Source organism: Rattus norvegicus, chromosome 13 (assembly GCF_036323735.1).
Source record: "Rattus norvegicus strain BN/NHsdMcwi chromosome 13, GRCr8, whole genome shotgun sequence".
Classification (NCBI taxonomy): Eukaryota; Metazoa; Chordata; class Mammalia; order Rodentia; family Muridae; genus Rattus; species Rattus norvegicus.
In genome coordinates, this window is record NC_086031.1 from 95,266,962 (window position 1) to 95,285,351 (window position 18,390).

General features: G+C 49.1%; 1 protein-coding gene across 1 annotated transcript in view; it reads right to left on the reverse strand.

Annotated features, from left to right (window-relative positions):
* The window catches only part of Ephx1 (epoxide hydrolase 1), a 29,774-nt gene extending 20,883 nt beyond the window's left edge, over positions 1-8,891 (reverse strand). The window contains exon 1 of the mRNA NM_001034090.4: positions 8,773-8,891. The gene's annotated coding sequence lies outside the window, so the exon portion shown is untranslated. The remainder of the gene's footprint in view (positions 1-8,772) is intronic.
* Positions 8,892-18,390: the final 9,499 nt, after the last annotated feature.

An 18,390-nucleotide genomic window follows, 5' to 3' on the forward strand; every position in this document is an offset into this window, starting at 1 on the left:
AAAGTCATGGAGACAAAGTTGGGAAGGTGGAGGTAAGGTAAGGAGAGGGGGCAGGGAGCTGGGGAAGAGGTCATTGGAGAACTGGTGTCAAAGAAAGGGGTATCATTTACATGCGTGTGGCCCCCCTGCTGCCTCTGTAGGTGACAGAGACGCATGTCTATTCTAGACTTCCTGTGAGTCTCATCCTTTCTACCTGCTACCAGCTCCATTCTCAGATGTCTCCCAATCCCCAGCCCATGTGGCACTGAACTGTGACCCTGTCCTCCTAAACTTTGTCTTCGTCTGGGCTTTCTAATCATGGGTCATTACCCACTGACCACTGTCAGGTCTCTAAAATAGATTCCCTGGCAACCATTCCTTATTTCACTGACACATCTGTAAGTTCCACAGCTATTCTTCCAAAGCATAACTGTCAGTCTGGGATCTCTGTCGGCACACATAGTCCAGGCACCTGCCTGCAGGCTCTCCTCAGGACAACTGCAAGGGCTGACTGACCCCTCTCTACCCCAATCTCTGCCTACCATGTGTCTCTTATGAATTTGACTTTTCCTCTCCCCGCCTCTGTGTGTGTGTGTGTGTGTTGGACAGAGAGAGAGAGAGAGAGAGAGAGAGAGAGAGAGAGAGAGAGAGAGAGAGAGAGGGAGAGGGAGAGGGAGAGGGAGAGGGAGAGGGAGAGGGAGAGGGAGAGAGAGAGAGAGAGAGAGAGAGAGAGAGAGAGAGAGAGAGAGAGAGAGAGAAAGGAATTTATTTGCCTTGGCTGTGAGACAAAGCAAAACTGGTTAATGGGACCTCCAAGGCCTGTGTGGTCTGAGGACCCATCTCCCCCTGTATGAGCTTGAGCCACAGACCCTAACCATCTTTGTTTAGTTCCTGTGCTCAGCCACCTTTCCTGTCGCAGAGCTCTGAGGGGGCTGTTTATTCCTGCCGTCTTCATTTCTGTTTGCGCTTAGCCGTCATACCAGGGCCTGTGCCCCTCTCACTGTAAGCAAGCATCCTTGGTACCCTTCTGTATTCTCAGAGCCTGGCACTTACTGAACGATTATTCAATACTGACCGAATGAGAAGAAACGTTCTCTGGATCATAACATAGACACTACAAGTTTTTATTGACAAAGATTTTAAATTCTCTCTAAGTAACAGCATACAGCTTATTTCTCAGTCCAGTCTGCGGGGCTAAAGGACTGAGGATTATTGTCAGTGTGGAGGAAGACTAGAGAGAAGTGTGGGGTCAGGGGGCAGTCACTGGGAGCCTCAAGGTCTGGGTCAGCCAACTGCCCTTGGAGAGAAACCTGTTCCCTTTACCCAGTGCTCAGCCAGGCATGTCCCCTGAGATCGTCCTCTAGTACCAGCTAATAGTGACACAGCAGATGTGCTCTTCGTAAGGCAAATCACAGGTTTGGACAGTCAGGGGTTTTCCAGCACAAAGGCCAACCAAGTAAGTGCAGAGAGCCCTGCTAGCGTTGGCAGCAGACCCTGGATCTGACTGGACAAGAGGAGTGCTCCCTCATAGAGACTGTGTGAGATCACCTGGTGGTGTCCTGAGTTCCTGGCAGCTCCTCCTGGGGGCATCCACACTTTGGCTTGGGTTTGGGAATTGTGGGGGCTCAGGGCAAGATGTCAGGAGTGGGAGGTGTTGCCTCCTATTGGCCCTGGATCTGACTGGCTCTGCAATTCCATCTTCCTTCCTTGGGACATTACGGAACTCTAAGCAGGGAAAGGGAAGCTTTGGTCCCCTTTGTGTTCCAGCTTGCCACACAAGAGAGGGGTGCAAATGTTTTTGCCGACAACTCCCAGGCCTTCTGGTAGTGCTGCTGGTTCACCACTCCAGGTTTCAGGCTGGTCACTGAGGGATAAGCAGAGGCTTCCTGGGACCTCACAGATGGCTAGTGGCCAGTCTCTTTCCCCTCATTGCCACTGTCCCTGTGCTGTGGTGGCTCAGCTGTGGTGTGCCCTCTGTGCTGGGCCTAAAGTTTCATTTCTCTCAGAGCATGGCCTTGGAGTTGAGCTAAGGAGAACAGGCCAGAGTTGACCAGCAAGACAAAGTTCACGTGCATTTAAAGGCAACATTGAAGAGAGGAAGAACAGGACAGCGTAGGGAGAGCCTAATGGGGAGCCATGTGGAGGTAGCATAGCCACATGTCAGCAGAGATGGCCAGAAGATTCATGATCTGGGGGGTGTGCTCTGCTGAAGCACACCAGGGGCTAGGGCCAGCCCAGCTGGAGCCCAAGACTTCAGTGCTGCCCCTGTACCTTCCTAAAGACAGGGACTGTGCTTTTCCAGGCCTCAGTCTGGTCACCACCACAGAGGAGTTAACTAGTTAACTAGTTAGGGAAGGTAGGGATCGTACAGGGCAGGCCCTGGATGCCTATAGAGAGGAATGAATACTTCCAGTGTAGGAAGCCACTTAAGATTATTGATTCAACCCCGTGTTTATAAGCTTTAAACCTAAGGAGGCTGGGAAGGCTAGCTCGTTAATTACTTAGAAATTATTATTTTATTTAGTCTCAGGCAGATTCTATTGCAGATGTGTCTGAGATCTCATTAACAATGGCCTCTGGACTCTACTTTTTGGGTTCTCAAACAAGCATGTTCCATTATGGTTTGTGTACACCATACATGGTACACATGGTATGTGTGTGTGTGTGTGTGTGTGTGTGTGTGCGCGCTGGGGATAGATTCCAGAGCCTCCCTCATGTACGCACATCCTCTCCCACTAAGCTGTCACCCAGCGTGGTTTCACTATTTCCCTCAATGCTGGACACGGGTTTCTCAGTCCTATGATGATGGAAGGACAGGCAGAGCTGCATTGTTAGGTCCCTGCGCCCTCTCCCATCTCCAGCTCTGCCAACCCAAATAGGAGGTCAAGTTTTCCACTGGCTTAAACCGTCTGGAAGTGCGTCTCATCTCCTTTAAGGAGGAAGGTTAGCCCAGGCCTGCTGCTGAGCTGGGCTGACAGATGCCCTTGTTGGGGTAGCAGAAGTAGACTGCCCAGCATGCGTTCTCTTTCTCCCCACCACAAGCCACTCTCTGGGCATTGTCTTCACCGTAGCCAGCTGATCCTCAGTGACACAACCTTGTGGCCTGGAACCTCGAGGACTGGAAGTTTCCTCACAGGCATACGACAGGACTGCCTAGAACCTGGGGGCCTTTTGAGTAGTCCAATTCACCTTCCTTGCTTTGAGGGTGCAAATAGAGGTTCCTGAGGCCTGGCTAGCCTTCCAGCCAGAGAGAACCCTCTGCTCACTGGGTTTTTTTAGTGATGGCTGGGAGAGTGGCTGAATTTGCCTGTAGCAATGCCTCAGTCACAAAAAGAGCATCAAGTCTCCAAGGGCTTTAAGTAAGGAGTTCAAGTGTCTGTGGAGGGAACTGGGTGTGGCTCCATGGTAGAGCACTTGCCTAGCATTTGTGAGGCCCTGGGTTCGATCTTCAGTGTAAAGAAAAGGAAAATCCCTAGGTAGCCTCTGTTGTTAAGATGCCCCGCCCATCAACATCTCCTCCTTGAACACAGGTTCTCAGAAAACAGGATCCTAATGGGCTGGGAGGTCTCCTACAGCAGAGTGCACAGTGGGAAGAGAACAGAGTCACCTTTTCCCTCTTGGCAGAGGAGTTCATTCCTCTTTTATGGGTGTTTCTTCTTCTCTGAGGGACAAGCTGGTTGGACAACCTGAGTAATCAGGGGAGACCAGCTCCCCTAAACTGCCCAGTCATTCCTAGGCACTTAGGTCCAGAAACTTGCAGTCTGACTGCCTTGTATTGTAAAAAGATTCAAGAAACAAACCATCCAAGGAAGGTGATTTGTTTACAACTTAGACAAGGGAGGGCTTCTAAGTATCTCCAGACAGCATCATCTTAAAATTTAGACAAGGGAGCATCTCGAAGTTTCTCCAGACAGCATCATCTTAGAGTCCATAGAAAGCCAAAGAACATTTACCTGTGAGCATGTGAACACGTGACTGTTCCATGACGCGGCTGGTGAAGGGGAAGGCTGTACTGTAGATATGTAGATATGAAGGAGAGAGCAGGCAGAGGCCTCTGGAAGAGTCCAGAGCAGAGACAGAGAGCAGTAGGTTGAGCAAGGCCAGCAGACTGGATCTGGCCAGGAGAGAAGCAGAACAGCCTGGGGTGGGGGATGGGGAGGGAGCCATGAAGACCAAGAGCAGACCCAGGGTGTGCATGGCTGAATTAGCAGGGTTATGAGGAAATAAACAGCTGGAGAGGAAACCCGTGAGCTGGAGAAGTTTGGGCTCCTGGTGGAGGTAAGAAGAACTAGGTCCTTGTGATTCTGAGGGAGCCTGGAGGCAGCCTCGGCTGACATGCTGATAGGCACCAGAGTTAGCCATTGTCCCCTCTGCAGTGCTAAGGAACTGTCTCCTTTAGTAGAGGGGAGCCAGCTTCACAAGTCCTTGAGCAATGCTGGCTTTCCTCTAATCACTAGAACTTGGGGAAATGGCCTTTCATTTGTATGTGACAGTGAGACAGGCTAATCTGTCTTTTCCTGGTGCCAAGGGAACCCAGGTGCCTCTGCTCTCTGTTCTAGAGATGGATTTTAAATTCCAGCCTTCTGTCATGGCCCATCCGGTCTGTGGGCCATGTCCAGTTTACAACTTTCTGTTCCAAACCCTTCAGAATGCCTCTGGCTGTACTCTCTCTCTCATATACAAGAAAAACCTTCTAGTTAACCATCCTGTGGAGTACCCGTGTCCTCAGTTTACAGAAGCTGCACTGTGGCTCTCTGATGCCACGTGGAGCCTCTGGGACCTCCCACCCCTGGCCATGGCATCCCACAGCCTTCCCAGGTCCTCAGGCAAACTGCAGGCCGATGAGAGCCAGCCAGGTGTGTCCATGGCAGGAACGCTCACATGATCAGACATCCACTGTCCAGAGGAAGCTCAGAGAGGACCTGGACCCTGACATTGTAGAAGATGATGATATAAAGAAAGGGAAAATAAGGAAAGATAGAGGAGCCCCTCAACCCCAGGATTCGGTTAAATCTCTTCAAAGGGTTTTCAAACTGCTTACAAGGAACCATAATCCTTTGAGAAAAGCTCCCCAAAAAAGACTGAACCATGTTTAAAGGTCAAAGCACACATCTCCACTTCCTTGTGGCAGTGCAGTGAGAATTCCTTTGAACTTTTTGACCCTTGTCTCTTATCGGCAAACAAGAACACAAAGAACCCCACAAACCACTGTGTAATCCCAGTTGCTAAGTAAAATGTAGATAAAAATGAGTATGCGAAGACATCCTTTCTCCAGGCTATCACCTTTGAGGAGTAGAGATAACGTCATGAGGAGGAAGAATACAGTAATAACTAGGCTTAGGGTGATGGAGATCCTAACGTACCCTAGACAGAGGCGAATGGAGGGCCACTAGGCACTTACCCTTACCCACTGCCTCGGTTAGGGTGTCTATTGTTGTGAAGAGACACCATGACCAGAGCAAGTCTAACGAGGAAAACATAATTGGGGCTGACTTACAGTTTAGAGGCTTAGTTCGTTATATTTATGCTGGGAAGCATGGTGGCATGCAGGCAGACATAGGGTTGGACAGGTAGCTGGGAGCTCTACATCTGGATCTGCAGACAGCAGGAAGAGACAGAGCCACCAGGCCCAGCTTGAGCATCTGACACCTCAAAGCTTGCCCCCAGTGACACACTGTCTCCAGCAAGACCACTTAAAGGGACCACTCCCTATGAGCCTATGGGAGCCGTTCTCCTTCAAACCACCTCACCCACCCACCACGGAGCTTGCTCTCAGCTTAGGCTGGGCGTGGGTGGGGCAGGTAGAGAGGATGCAGGAGGGAGGTTAACTGCGGTTTCCCTGAAGGTAGGATGCGACGCTTGAGCAGCTGTCATTCCTGATGAGACAGGACTTACTAGTGATGAAACTGTCCCAAGTCACCCGCAAGGCTGTAAAGAGTCCCTCGCTCACGTTACCGTAAGCCCGATCAAGTCACCGGTTCATCAAGTTGCTCTGTGAAATCATTTGTGGTTGCTGCCTCTCTATGATGAATGGATTCTTGTTTGTGTTGCTCCTTCTAAGTTCATCTTAAACTCTTGTCTTAACAACTCCAACTTCACACTGAGTCACCCTTACACTCCTTCTGCACCAGAGGTCTAGATGCTGGCTGCCCCTGACCGGATGCTGCAGGGAAAGTCACAGGCTGCACAGCCCGAGTGCTGAGCTGTGTCCTTGCAGCTGAGGAAGGCCTGGCTCTTGAAGTTATCACCACAGGTACTATTCTAACCCTAAGGTCTGAAGGGCATTTCCCTGTGTTTAAAGAGCACTTAACGTTCAGAGAGGATGGCCGGTCAAGGTAATCTGAGCAGTAAGTACTCAGCGACTCCCACACTGTGCCACTGCTCGCCAGCCTCTGCAAGGCTAGAGGCAGCAAAGACTCTACTTGCTTGAGCACAAACGAGGCTTGTTTGTCAGTTGGCCAAGTAGAGTTTTCTGAAGGGATGTTTTAATAACACAGCTGAAACAATATTTCCCGCTAAAGTGAGCTCCTCGGGCCTTGGAGGAGTGCACAAGCGTGGCTCTGCCAGTGGCTTGGCTCCATAGGAAAGTGCAGAGGACCCACTGGCAGCCAGGGGAAGGCAGGCATTGGGCCAGGAGTCAGATGCCCCTGCAGGCCTGTGATGGTGGGAAGGAACAGGCTGGCCACTCTGAGAGGCAAAACAGTTGCTCTCTGGGGAGAAAGCATGAACTGTGATTTTCCCCAGTAAATCAATAAATCCAGTAGCAGGGCCCTTTGCTCCTCTGAACCAGTTTGTGGAATTGATTATGTATCTGAGGATGGAGATCCAGTCCCCCCATTCCCTGGGCACCACCATGCAGGAGAAGGTTCTTGGCAGAGGTCGGGCTTCCTCTTGGGTGCCTTTTCCCAGTCTTGTGGACAGAGCTCTCTGGAGACTCCACCATGCCAGGAGCTTGGCCTGAAAACCACCTGCAGGGGACCCCAGAAGGCCAGTGGGACTGAGTAGTGGCCCTCCTGCCTCCAGTCTTGTCCTTGACCTCCATTCTCCCCCATCCCACCAGCCAGGCTGTGTTCCCATACTCTGAGGTCTTAAAACAAGAATCAGGAAGTGGAATATGAGCCTAAGCCCTTCAATACTTGAGCCTGGGCCAGAATCCTGGGGAAAACAAAAACAAAGTGTGCAGAGGCACCAGATAAGTAGAGCTGTGCCTGGGCATGCCGGGGCGGCTGTGGATGGGAGGGAGGATGCTGCTCCTCCTTACAGGAATTTCTGTGGGTACCACTGGTGTGCTCTGGGCAGAAACTGGACCCCAGGGTCTGGCGGAGGCTCTCACCCTTTCACTAAAAATCGCTCCCCCTGCTCACCGTGCCCTTCCCTCTCAGTTCATCTGGGGCAGCAGGTGTGCAAGGCGCAGCCAGAGGCAGTGCAGTGGCACCAGATAACGTGGGGTTTAGTGTTGGTGCTGAAGGTCACACAGCTGACCACTCCAGGAGCATCTGAGGGTCTAGGGAAAATCTTGGTCTCTTGGAAGGAGGGGCAGCAGAAGCTTGGGCCCCTCTCACTGACCTCGGTCACTCCTCTCAGGGGGCAACTGAAGACGTAAAAGCCACCCACACCAGGCACACCTCTGCCTCAGGACCTTTGCACGTTCTCTCCTCAGCCCAGTACAGCTGGACACTCAGGAGTGAGGCCCACCCCTAACCCTTTGCAGTGTGAAGGTGTTGCTTCTGTGAGGCCTTCCCTTCCACTCAACACACTGGTCTCTCTTTACGGCTTTCTGCTTCCTACAATTCAGAAATATAATTTATATTTTACAAATAGATATTCATTTATGTTTTGGTGCTGGGGATCTGGCCCAGGGCCTTGAATTTTGTTTGTTGTCTGAGCTAAAAAGCTCCCAGAGCCCATGAGAACACATTCCCTCTCACCCCGCAGCGCAGAGGTTAGTGGCTGAACAGTCAGTCTGGGTATTTGAGCACTGCCCCACTGGACACACTTCTTCAGGGACACAGGAAGCCATCACATGGCCCTCCGCGTGTCATTATTAGGGAATGGAAATTGTTTGCTGAACACGCCCACGTTTTTGCTCCCTCCCACCCTCTGAAATCTTGTGAAAGGTCAGACCATGCACACCCAGTGAAAGGCTCCACTAGGGGAAGGAAGCAGCTATCACAGTAAAAAACAACGTGAGCCTCTGGGGCTTTGTGACTTTAAAAGAAACGATCAGGACGAAATCGGAAGTAGAGAAGCAAATGTCGAACTCTACAATCTTGCCAGCAACATAGAATGCACGCAAAGGCGTGGTAGTCCGGTTAACATGCATGCATATGCCCCGGATCCCTCCACCTCCCTCCGGACACCGCCAATCAGATGCAAGAAAGGCGATCCAGACTTTGGGCTGCAGGAAGTTTAAATGGCAGTAGGTGCAGCCTGGAGAAGTTAAAAATTAAGTCACTGCATAAACAGCGTCCTCAGCTACCTGGATCGGCTCAGGTGCAAGTCGTAAGCATGGAGCCCAAGGGACAAATGTGCATCTGCGGCTAGAGAACCAGAAGGCTGAGGAGCCAACACCGCTGTTAGACTTAGCACCCACCCCTTGCTTCCGAGGCGGCGCAACTCGACTGCTTTGGGAGGAAGATGGGGGTATTGGATGCAGGACTGGGAAGCACGGCCTACTGCACGCCTGGTTCAGGCTTGCAGTAGGGGGAGGCGCATTTAGCTGCGGGAGTTACACGCAGCCCTCAGCCCTCGCAACTCTCACGCTGGGGTGCCGCCGCTGTCCCCGGAGCTTACTGTCAGGGTCACGCTCGCGCTCCTACTTCCGAGGCGGCTGGTGTGCAGTTTCTCCACTCTCCAACTCCTCTTGAGCCTCTCTGCCGGTGGCTGTGCTTTGGAGACCCCAGCTGCCGGTTGCCCGGCTCCCTTCTAGCCCCGCCCCGTCCTTGGCCCCACCCCGGAGTTCCCTAGTTGGTCTAGGCTAGCTGAGCAGAGAGCACCTAGCTAAGGTTTCACCTATTCTGGCAAAAACTGCTGTTCTGAACAGGACTTTGGCAGTTTAAACTCTGCAGTCTGTGGACTCTAAACACAAAAGCCCGAACTGGTGGTGTTACAGCCTTCCTCTCACCTTCCTAGCAATTCGCTGTAATCATTTTATGAGTGAATCGGTCAGTGAACAAACATCTGGGGATAAGCTTGACCATAGGATGCTTGTTTCCCACGGGCAAGGCGCTGGAGTTCATTCCCAGAACCGCAAACAAAATAAAGACTGAAGTGTGGGTATGCACACAAAAACCTTAAGTTTGTCTTTAAGCACACCCTGTGAGGCTGGCTGATCTGAAGCCCAAGAGGCTTGGCCACCAAGCAAAGGCCAGCACAGGGAGGAAGGAGACAGCACTGCCTAGCAGGCAAGCAGGAATGGGCCAGCCACAGCTCCTGGCACTCTTGAGGCTAACCCTGTCTTGATAAACAAACAAACAAATAAACAGACAAGTGAAACAAGAAAAGAAAAAGGAGAGTAAGAATGAAAAATAGAAGATAACACCAGTTCCTGGTGATGGGTGTATCAGCCTGTGAATGCGGTGAACGCACTTGTCTTAGTCAGGGTTCCTATTGCTGATATAAAGCATCGCGATCAACAGCAGCTTGGGGAAGAAGGAATGGGTTTTGCTGGAAACTCTCAAATAACTCCATCATGGAGGGAAGTCAGGGTAGAAACTCAGGACAGGGACCTGAAGGCAGGAACTGAACCAGAGGCCACTGTTTCTGGCTTGCTCTCCGTTGGCTTGCTCAGCCTGCATTTTATACAGTGAAGGACCATCTGCCCAGAGGGCTGGTGGGCTGGGTCCGCTCACATCCATCAATCACTAGTTAACAAATGCTCCAGGTGAGCAGTCCTTCTAGGCTCCGCCCCACAGTTGCCTGGCAACAGCCAGGCATACCTGACAGTATAAAAGAGGCTGCTTGCCCCCCTCCTTACCCTCTCTGTCTCTTCTCTCCTCTTTCCCCTTCCCCTCTCTTTGGCTGGTCTCTACTCTTGTTCTCTCTCTGTATTCTCTCTCTCTCTCTCTCTCTCTCTCTCTCTCTCTCTCTCTCTCTCTGCCTTTCTCTGTCTCTACTCTCTCAACTCCAGTCCCCATAAATAAACTATTCTACACTACACATGTCCTGAGGCTCAGCATGGGCTGCAATGGCATCCCTTCCCTCCCCAACTCCCCACCCCCACATCCCTAGCGTCCTTTTCTTTTCTTATAAAACACAAAACTCCACAGTCCTGCCTACAGGCCAATCTAATAAAGGGATTTTTTTTTCCAACTTTGATTCCCTCTTCTCAGAATACCCTAGCTTGCAACAATTTGGTCATAAATAAATAACTAACCAAAACCCAACCAGGTCGCCACTGAACCTGCAGTGTCGGACAGATTTACGGACTGAGTGTGGCGGTGTGCTCTGAGCCTTACTTGGCAAGTAGAAGGCCCTAGATTGGATTGCCAACATGATAAAAATGAAACAAAACACAGCAAAAAAAAACCCCAAAAACCCATGCCATGCGGACTACATCTGAAGAGAGCTGCTGTTGGAAACAAAGAAGACCAAAGGCTCCCCTCCCTCTTGCCTGTAACCCACTTGCCATGAACTCTAGTGTGATGTGAGGCGTTTCAAAGTTTAGTTTACAGGAAGGCAGTGACCAAACATGTGGGACTGAGAGTTCATCGGAGCAAGGAGCAATTCAGACAGACTTTCTGTGCCTTTTGCCAAAAGCCATCGAAAAGTTCACTGAGTGAAAGAATGGGCACAGCATGGCTGCCGGAATATGTTATGTTAAAAATAAATGAATGAATAAATAAGTAATAACAGAGAGGGGAAGAAAGAAAGAAAAAAGAAAGGAAGGAAGGAAAAAAGAGGTTGAATCTCGGCACATGCTTTAGAGTCCCGTCCTTCCCCCCTCCCTGGCAGCTCCATCAGGGACTTAAAGCCTCCCTTTCTGTGGTGAAGTCTTAGTTGCTGTGCAGGGGCTGGAGGGAGGCATGGGAACTGTGTAAGAAGTGAGGCCTAGTGAGAGGTCTGCAGGGCACACCCCTGAAGGGAATACTAGGACCCCAGCCACACCTCTGTTCACAACACCAAATTCCCTGGCTATGAGAATTTTCCCCCAGTGTCTGTTCCTGCCCTACTGGGTCACCACAGGCCCCAAGCAGGGCCAACAGACCCAAACCTGAGGTCGCTAAGGTCCCACGCCAGGACAAACTTGATTTCCTTATAAGCTGATTATTTAGAATCCTTGTGAGTGCAGTGGGAAGCTGACCCACACACAGACTGATCCAAAGGACACCTGGGACAAAGGTGGTCTCTGGTTCTATTAGCACACTGAAGTGTATGCTGGCCGCTAGGCTCCCTCGGTTATCACAAGTACCTGTTGCAGAGGCCATGCTGGCCTCCTGCCTCTTCTCAATTCTTCCTACACCCTACCCTGAACTTCTCCAGCTCGCAGACTCCCTCCCTAAGGCGGCTCATTCCCCTGTAAAGGTTCTGAACTCTGTCCCCTCTCTCTTGCCTTTCTGTCCTGTTAGGCTCTTTTTCCACCTCACCCCCCGTCTCGTGGTCAGGTCCACTCCACTGGGCACACTCAGTTTACTTCTTTCTCTCTCTACTCTGGATTCATCCAGATGCCTCTGGCTGTGCTCTCCCTCACATGTACAATAAAAACCTCCCACTTAACCATTCCCTGGAGCAGTCATGTTGTGCATTCATACATGTTGTGCATTCATACATCTTGTGCTAGAAATCCTTAATTCACACACATACAGCAACTGTGAAAAATGTGTGGCTGACAGTTTGGATACAAACTGCAGAATCACTCCCCATTCTCCTATCCCTAAAAGAAAGCCAGACAAGTATGGTGCAGCAGTGCTGGACGATGTCCAGATGTTTGGACATTGACTCAGGGAGATCACAAGTTCAAGGCCAGCCAGAATCTGATCATTGGACAGATTAAGACATCCTGGAGCTAGGACTGGGGTGTGTGCTCTGTAACCTGAGCATTCAGGAGGCTCACGTCTCAAAAATAATCATCTTGAGGCCAGCGTGAGCTAAACAGCTCTAGAGTCTGTCTTAAGAAATCCAAAGTCACCAAACAAATTTAAAATTTTTATTTAAAAAGTATGTGTGTGAGTGTTTTGCCTGCAGTGACCACAGAGGTCAGAAGAGGGTGTCACATCCCCCTGGAACTGGAGTTATAGATGTTTGTGAGTCTCCATGTGGGTGCTGGGATTTGAACTCTGGTCCTCGGCAAGAGTAGCCAGTTCTCTTTCCTGCCCAGCCATCTCTCCAAACAAACACATTCTAAAAACCTCAAGCCCCAGACATGTCAAGTCGACTGTGCTATTTCCATGCTGACTCTGATCTCTCCAGCACTGATGGAAGGGCCTATCACTCATAAAGTTCAATGAAATGTAAAATGCAATTTCTAAGTGAAGCTGCCATGACAATACTTCATTTCCCAATGGCAGGGTGCATAAAAGGTTTTCTCCCACATTTTGTTGGTGGTAGTGTTTCATGGCAGATTGAAGACCCTGATAAATACAGAGTGCAGCTTTCTCCCCTTAAGCCAGACATTGACAGAGTGGCGAAAATGTAAAGTAATGCCACCTTCTTTCTATAAGTTACTATAACAACCTTTGACATGGTGCCCGGCAGGAAAGTGTCTTAGCCAGGTGTGTGCAATCCCTGAGGTGGAAGCCCAGAACTCGGGAGGCAGAGGCAGGTGGATTCCTGGGAGTTCAAGACCAGCCTGGTATACATAGCAAGTTCCAGGACAGCCAGAACTACATAGAAATATCCTGTTTTTAAAATACAAGAAGAAGGAGCTGGAAAGATGGCTCAGCAGTTAAGAGCACTGACTGCTCTTCCAGAGGTCCTGAGTTCAATTCCCAGCAATCACATGGTGGCTCACAACCATCTGTAATGGGATTCCATGTCCTCTTCTGGTGTGCCTGAAGAGAGTTACAGTGTACTCACATACATAAAGTAAATAAATATTTTTAAAAAAGAAAGAAAACGATGTCGTAGTGTTCTTAATTAGTTTTATGTATTTAAAGGGATCCTGACTAGAACCACTCTGTAGACTATGGTGTGCCCTCATGTACCTTAGAACCCTAACTAAATATTAGGCAGGCAAAGAATAGTAAAACTATACTTTTGGCACTAGGCTTAGGAACAGGACTCAAGCTCTGTGCATGGTGCAGCTTCCAGAACCATGGAGATGGGATGGCTCCCAGTCTTTCCCACATCTCTTTTTCAATTGGCCCTGCAAACCCTAACCCACAGTCTGTACAGGGCCAGGGGAGAGGTCCTGCTATTCTGCAATAAAGGTTGCTCCCTGTCCTGGAGATTCCTTGACTGTAGGGGGAGCTGCTGAGTTCTGAATCCTCTGTGTCACTAACTTGCTGAACCAGACTCTTTTTCTGTAGGTGTCTCCACCTCTCCATCCTCCACACAGGGTGCCCTTGGTGGCAGGGGGCCAAAGCAGTTTAACTAATTCACTGCTACACACATGAGTGTGCTCTCACACGTGCAGGGACACACACACACACACACACACACACACACACACACACACACACAAGCCTCAAGCCCACAGTAACCATCGACATTTGTGGAGGTTCATCCACGCTGGCTTCCAGGGGGCAGGAACCTTGTCACCTGTCTCTACCATGACCAGGCAGGACTCAGCATTCAATGTGTAGGGAACTGTGAAGTTTTCAGGTTTTAAAACAAGCTGTCAACAGAACCTGGGGATAGAAATGGTAGACAGCCCTCCTCTCAATGTTGACTGAGATCGCTAGTTCCTGGGGTGCCCTTGCATGAACTGGGGCTCTTGAGCCTTCAGAGTCCCTCTGCCCCTCACTACTCCCTGTCTTTACTCCTGGAGGAGGACTGAAAATCAGGATGGGGATGACAATATAAGCCCTGTGGGCACACAGTGAATTACACTAATGGAGTTGTTTGGAGGAGCCTGGGACTTTGCAGATTGGAACTTGGGAACTCACCTCCACAGAGAATGCAGTCTAAGTAAGTGTTCTGAGGTCCTTGTTAGGGGCTTTTGTTCTGTGAGCAGTGTTCCTAGGAGGAAAGAGCTTCTTTCAGGGTTTGCTTCTCTTGAGACTATTTACCCATTGTATCTGGCTTAGTGTCCTGGATGTATAAGTAGCCACTCTCCCTCATGAAGCTGTAAGAAATCGTCTATTTGAAAGCATTTAAGAGCTCCATATCCTTCTCAGTGCAGCAGAGAAATCTCCCAAATCGCTGGCTCAGGACAGGGTTTAGCAGTAGATGCTTTTTGTAAGGGAAGTTTCATTCAAGTGCAGGCCTTTCTTGTGGCTGTGTACAGAGAAATGGGCAGAGGTAGGCTTGTCTGCTATGAACTGGTGTGAGATGGGATGAGGGAGGACTGGGACAGGCCACAGAACTGAAGAATACAAGTCAGCTTCCTTCAGCAATCTGCCCCATTGGGAATCTGTCTTCGTGGAGGTGTGAGGTTCGAATTGAACCTCTTCTGAGACTCTTGAATGAGACTCACAGAGGCTGTGATCGATGCAAAAGCAAGAGGAGTTTAATAATTCCAACATGTTGGGGCCATACCACTTCAAGGGGAGACAGCCCTGAGCAGACTCTAACAGGGAGTTAGATACCTTTCAAACAATTGGGGCAGAATTTAAACAATTGGGGCAGATTTTGCACAATGGTGGTAACTAGGTAGGGGTACTATGCACATTTGGTGGAGCAAAACAACTTTCAGATCAACTCAGTGTAGACTCAGTGTACCGTTTAGGACTTTCAGTTGGGAGTCAGGTAGCTTTGTGTGACAGTTTGGCTTGCAACTGCTCCAGGAACTAAATCAGCCTTTTTCTTCCTGGAAGGGAGGGGTCCTTGTGCTCAGAGGTTTGTGGTGGGAGTTTTCCCACTGGCCCCAGATTGGCCCCAACTCTGGCTCTTTTAGAGGCAAGGAACTGGAAAGGACAAGTTCTGGTCTGGGCTACTTAAGAGTCTACCAATCATGAAGGTCTATCAGGTGTGTCCAGCCTGCAACCTGTGGAGGACCTGTGTACCAGGAAAGTCATGAATGCCATTCAGCGCATCATAGATGATATCAGATTGTAGTGTCAAGGATTCAGCCTTCATCTCTGACCACTGTGCTTTTTTCCTGGGTGCCTGTCCGAAGGTCAACACTTTTGTCCTATTTCAGGGTCAGTGTGTTCCATTCTTAGATACTGATGGGAGGGGAATTCCCCCTTCTGTACTGGGTCACCATGGAGGACTTGGCTTAGAGGGAGTCCCATGTCTGAGACATTGCTGAGGGGGGAATTGGGGTCAACAGATCTATGTGCACTGTATAGCTGCTGCCCAAACACAGATTCTGGCGAGATGGTGTTAGGGTTCAGGACTCGCGGAAGGAAGACCCCAGACTTAAATAGTATGCAGGAATAAGAGCATTTATTCTGCAGAGACAACCAGTATGTGGGGGTGACCCTAGACAAATGCACACAGTCCTTTTTATAGAAGGCCGAGGGAACTCTCTAAAAGGATTAGGTAATCTCTAATGTGATTGGTAGGGGCCAAAGCCCTGACATTTGTACAATTTTGATTGGCTACTATGTTAGGGTTAGGTAATCTAAGAACTCATTGGTTGGTGTTGGATGTCCCAGATGGATGGCATTCCTATGTCCTGAATGATTAATCCAGGATGGGCTGCACAGTACAGATGGGCTATCCTGAGATAAGGTGTCTCCCAGTTATGTGGCTATCTTAAGGCTTTTTTTCGGGTGGGGAATTTTATTGTCTTCCTCCTGGATTTTTGGGGTCTGCTGCTGAAGCAGATGACTTATGGCTTGGTTCCTGACTGGAGACAAAATGGTAATGATACCATGCTGTATGACTTCATTGACTCACTTAGGAACCATCTTAGCTATGTTAGTGCAGATGAGGGACCCACAGTCCCTGCCTTGAATGTAGAATTTCTGGAAGCCCAGCCATGACATCAGCTTGTAAAAGATCCTCACAGTGGCCACCGAACTGAAGCCTGAGTGTGAAAGACACAGACAAGGGAGTGGTGAAGGGGTCTTCTGAGGGCTCCTGTGAAATACCCAGACTTGCCTTCTCCTAAGCTGAGAAAATAGGACCCTACAGAAGGCTAGAAAAAAATCTTAGGGCTGCAAGGAAAGGTCCCTTACACAGGGAAAGGTGGTGAGGGCTGCCTTTGTCAGGGTAGGGCAGTGATTCAACCCTCAGCCAGGGAGGGCAGGTATGTGCAGAGCTTGACTGGCTAGGGCAGGCTGCAGGGTAGAGTTCTGTAGTATGACAGTCAAACAAATTACCATTCATCTGCTCATCTACTGTACAACAGAGTTTGCTGTTAGATGATAAAAGCCAATCACCATGTCATGTCTGTGGTGTGATCCAGATTTTGCAAAAGTTGGCCTAAGATCAACCACACTCTGAGCTTGGGGTAAAGAGGGACCTGGAAAGGTCTGGTATGAGGCGTGAGTTTGGCAACAATGTGAAGCAGGAGCCTTCTTAGACCAGATCTATTCTGGGGAGCACAGAAAAGAAACCTAGCTGGAGACTTGCTGTGTCTGGGAACTGAGGCCACCAGATAGCGTCATGGGTGGTGTAGAGAATCACAAACTTAGGCCCAGTAGAGGAACTTATCCTGAAAGCATCAGGTCTAGCATAGGTGCCAGCCCTGTTAGATCATATAGGATTGTTTTAGTGGGCTGGTGTCTGAGGTGAACTCAAGGTTAGAACTGTCCTCTTTGAACATTTGTACCCAGGGGAGGCGTTATGCCGTAACACACTAATAACTGTGGTTCCTAAGTAAACAGTGAGTTGAGGCTTTGTTCCCAAGCTTGCTACCCATAAAAGGACAAATGTGTTTAGTGCCATCTTCCCTTGGGCATTACCTGTTCTGTTTTCTCTTCCACAGGCCACTTGTCCTACTTTCAGGTTCTGTATATTGTGCCTCGAAGAGCTAGATTTGCCTGTGGTTTTGTTAAGAGTCTCCATATCAGATCGTCTTTAAGGTTAGTAATTGTTGATTTGACAGTATGTAGGATTATTTGGGTGACAAATTTGAGCAAATTTGTGGTGAGGAATTATCTAGATTATGTCAATAGAGGTGGGGAGACACATCCTAAATGTGAGTGGCACCCTCCCACAAAAAGTTGAATGTGAGCATTCATTACTCCATGCCTCCTGGCTGCCAATGAGGTGTGACCAGCTGCTCTAAGATCTGCCCATCATGATGGCCAGTACACTTGACTGTTAGCTGAAATGAACCCTTCCTTCCTAAAACGTGTGTGTGTGTGTGTGTTTGCACATGAATGTATGCAAATGTGTGGGTGTGTGTGCAAGTGTGCTTAGGCCAGCAGAGAACATCAGGAGTCCATCTCTAATACTCTTCCACTCTCCTTTAAGAGAGGGTCTACTGTTGATCATGGAACATGCATTTTGTTTTTGTTTTTGCCTGGGCTGGGATCCCCCCAAGAGTCTCCATATCCTGACCCCTTATTTCTGTCATCATCATTGTGATCTTTCTTGCTAACTTGGTTGGTATTGGGATCGTCTATGAGATAATGTGAGAAAGTCTCCATAAAAGGAGGGAGAAGACACTTTGATATGGGGAGCATGAGGTGGGGGAAGCCATGTAGGACAAGCTGTGGCAAGCGAGTGAGCTTCCCGGAGGTGTTCCCTGTTTTTACATGGCTGTGATGGGTGTGTCCTAAAGAGGCATGGACCCCAGGGGCTTTCTCTCCAGGTTGCTTCTTGCTGCTGATATGCCTTTCCATGCTTGCTGCTGCTGTATTCCTCATATATCTGACATGGTATGGAGAGATCCTCACTGCCTATAGTTCTCTGGGTATTAATCCACTCTGTTAGGCAGGTGTCTTGCAGAATCAATATGAAGATGTACTTTCATGTAATGATGCTGTTTTGACAAACTGATGATTTCATAATTCCTGATAATGGTTCTATAGCACTCCTCAATTGATTTAAGAAATTTTAAGCACCCCCCCCAAAGAAAAAGCTGCAAAAAGAGTTCTGTGGGCCTTCATGTGTCACAGGCATGTAAATTGCACAAAAAAAGAGATAGACTTGGGACAGATTTATGATCAAGGGAAATATTCCTTCTAGGTTACGAATAAGCCCACTAACCTCAGTAACCAAGGGCATAAACTAGGAGTGGGTAATTAATTATGGGTGCGAGAACAGAAAAATAAATGATTAACTAGTTTATATATACAAGACTTCAAAATAATAAGGCACAAGACAGATGTCCTGCCTCTTGTCTAAACCTTGTTAACCTGTGACATAAAAACTATAGTTTAAACTTATAATGAACTTGTGGAGATAAAATAT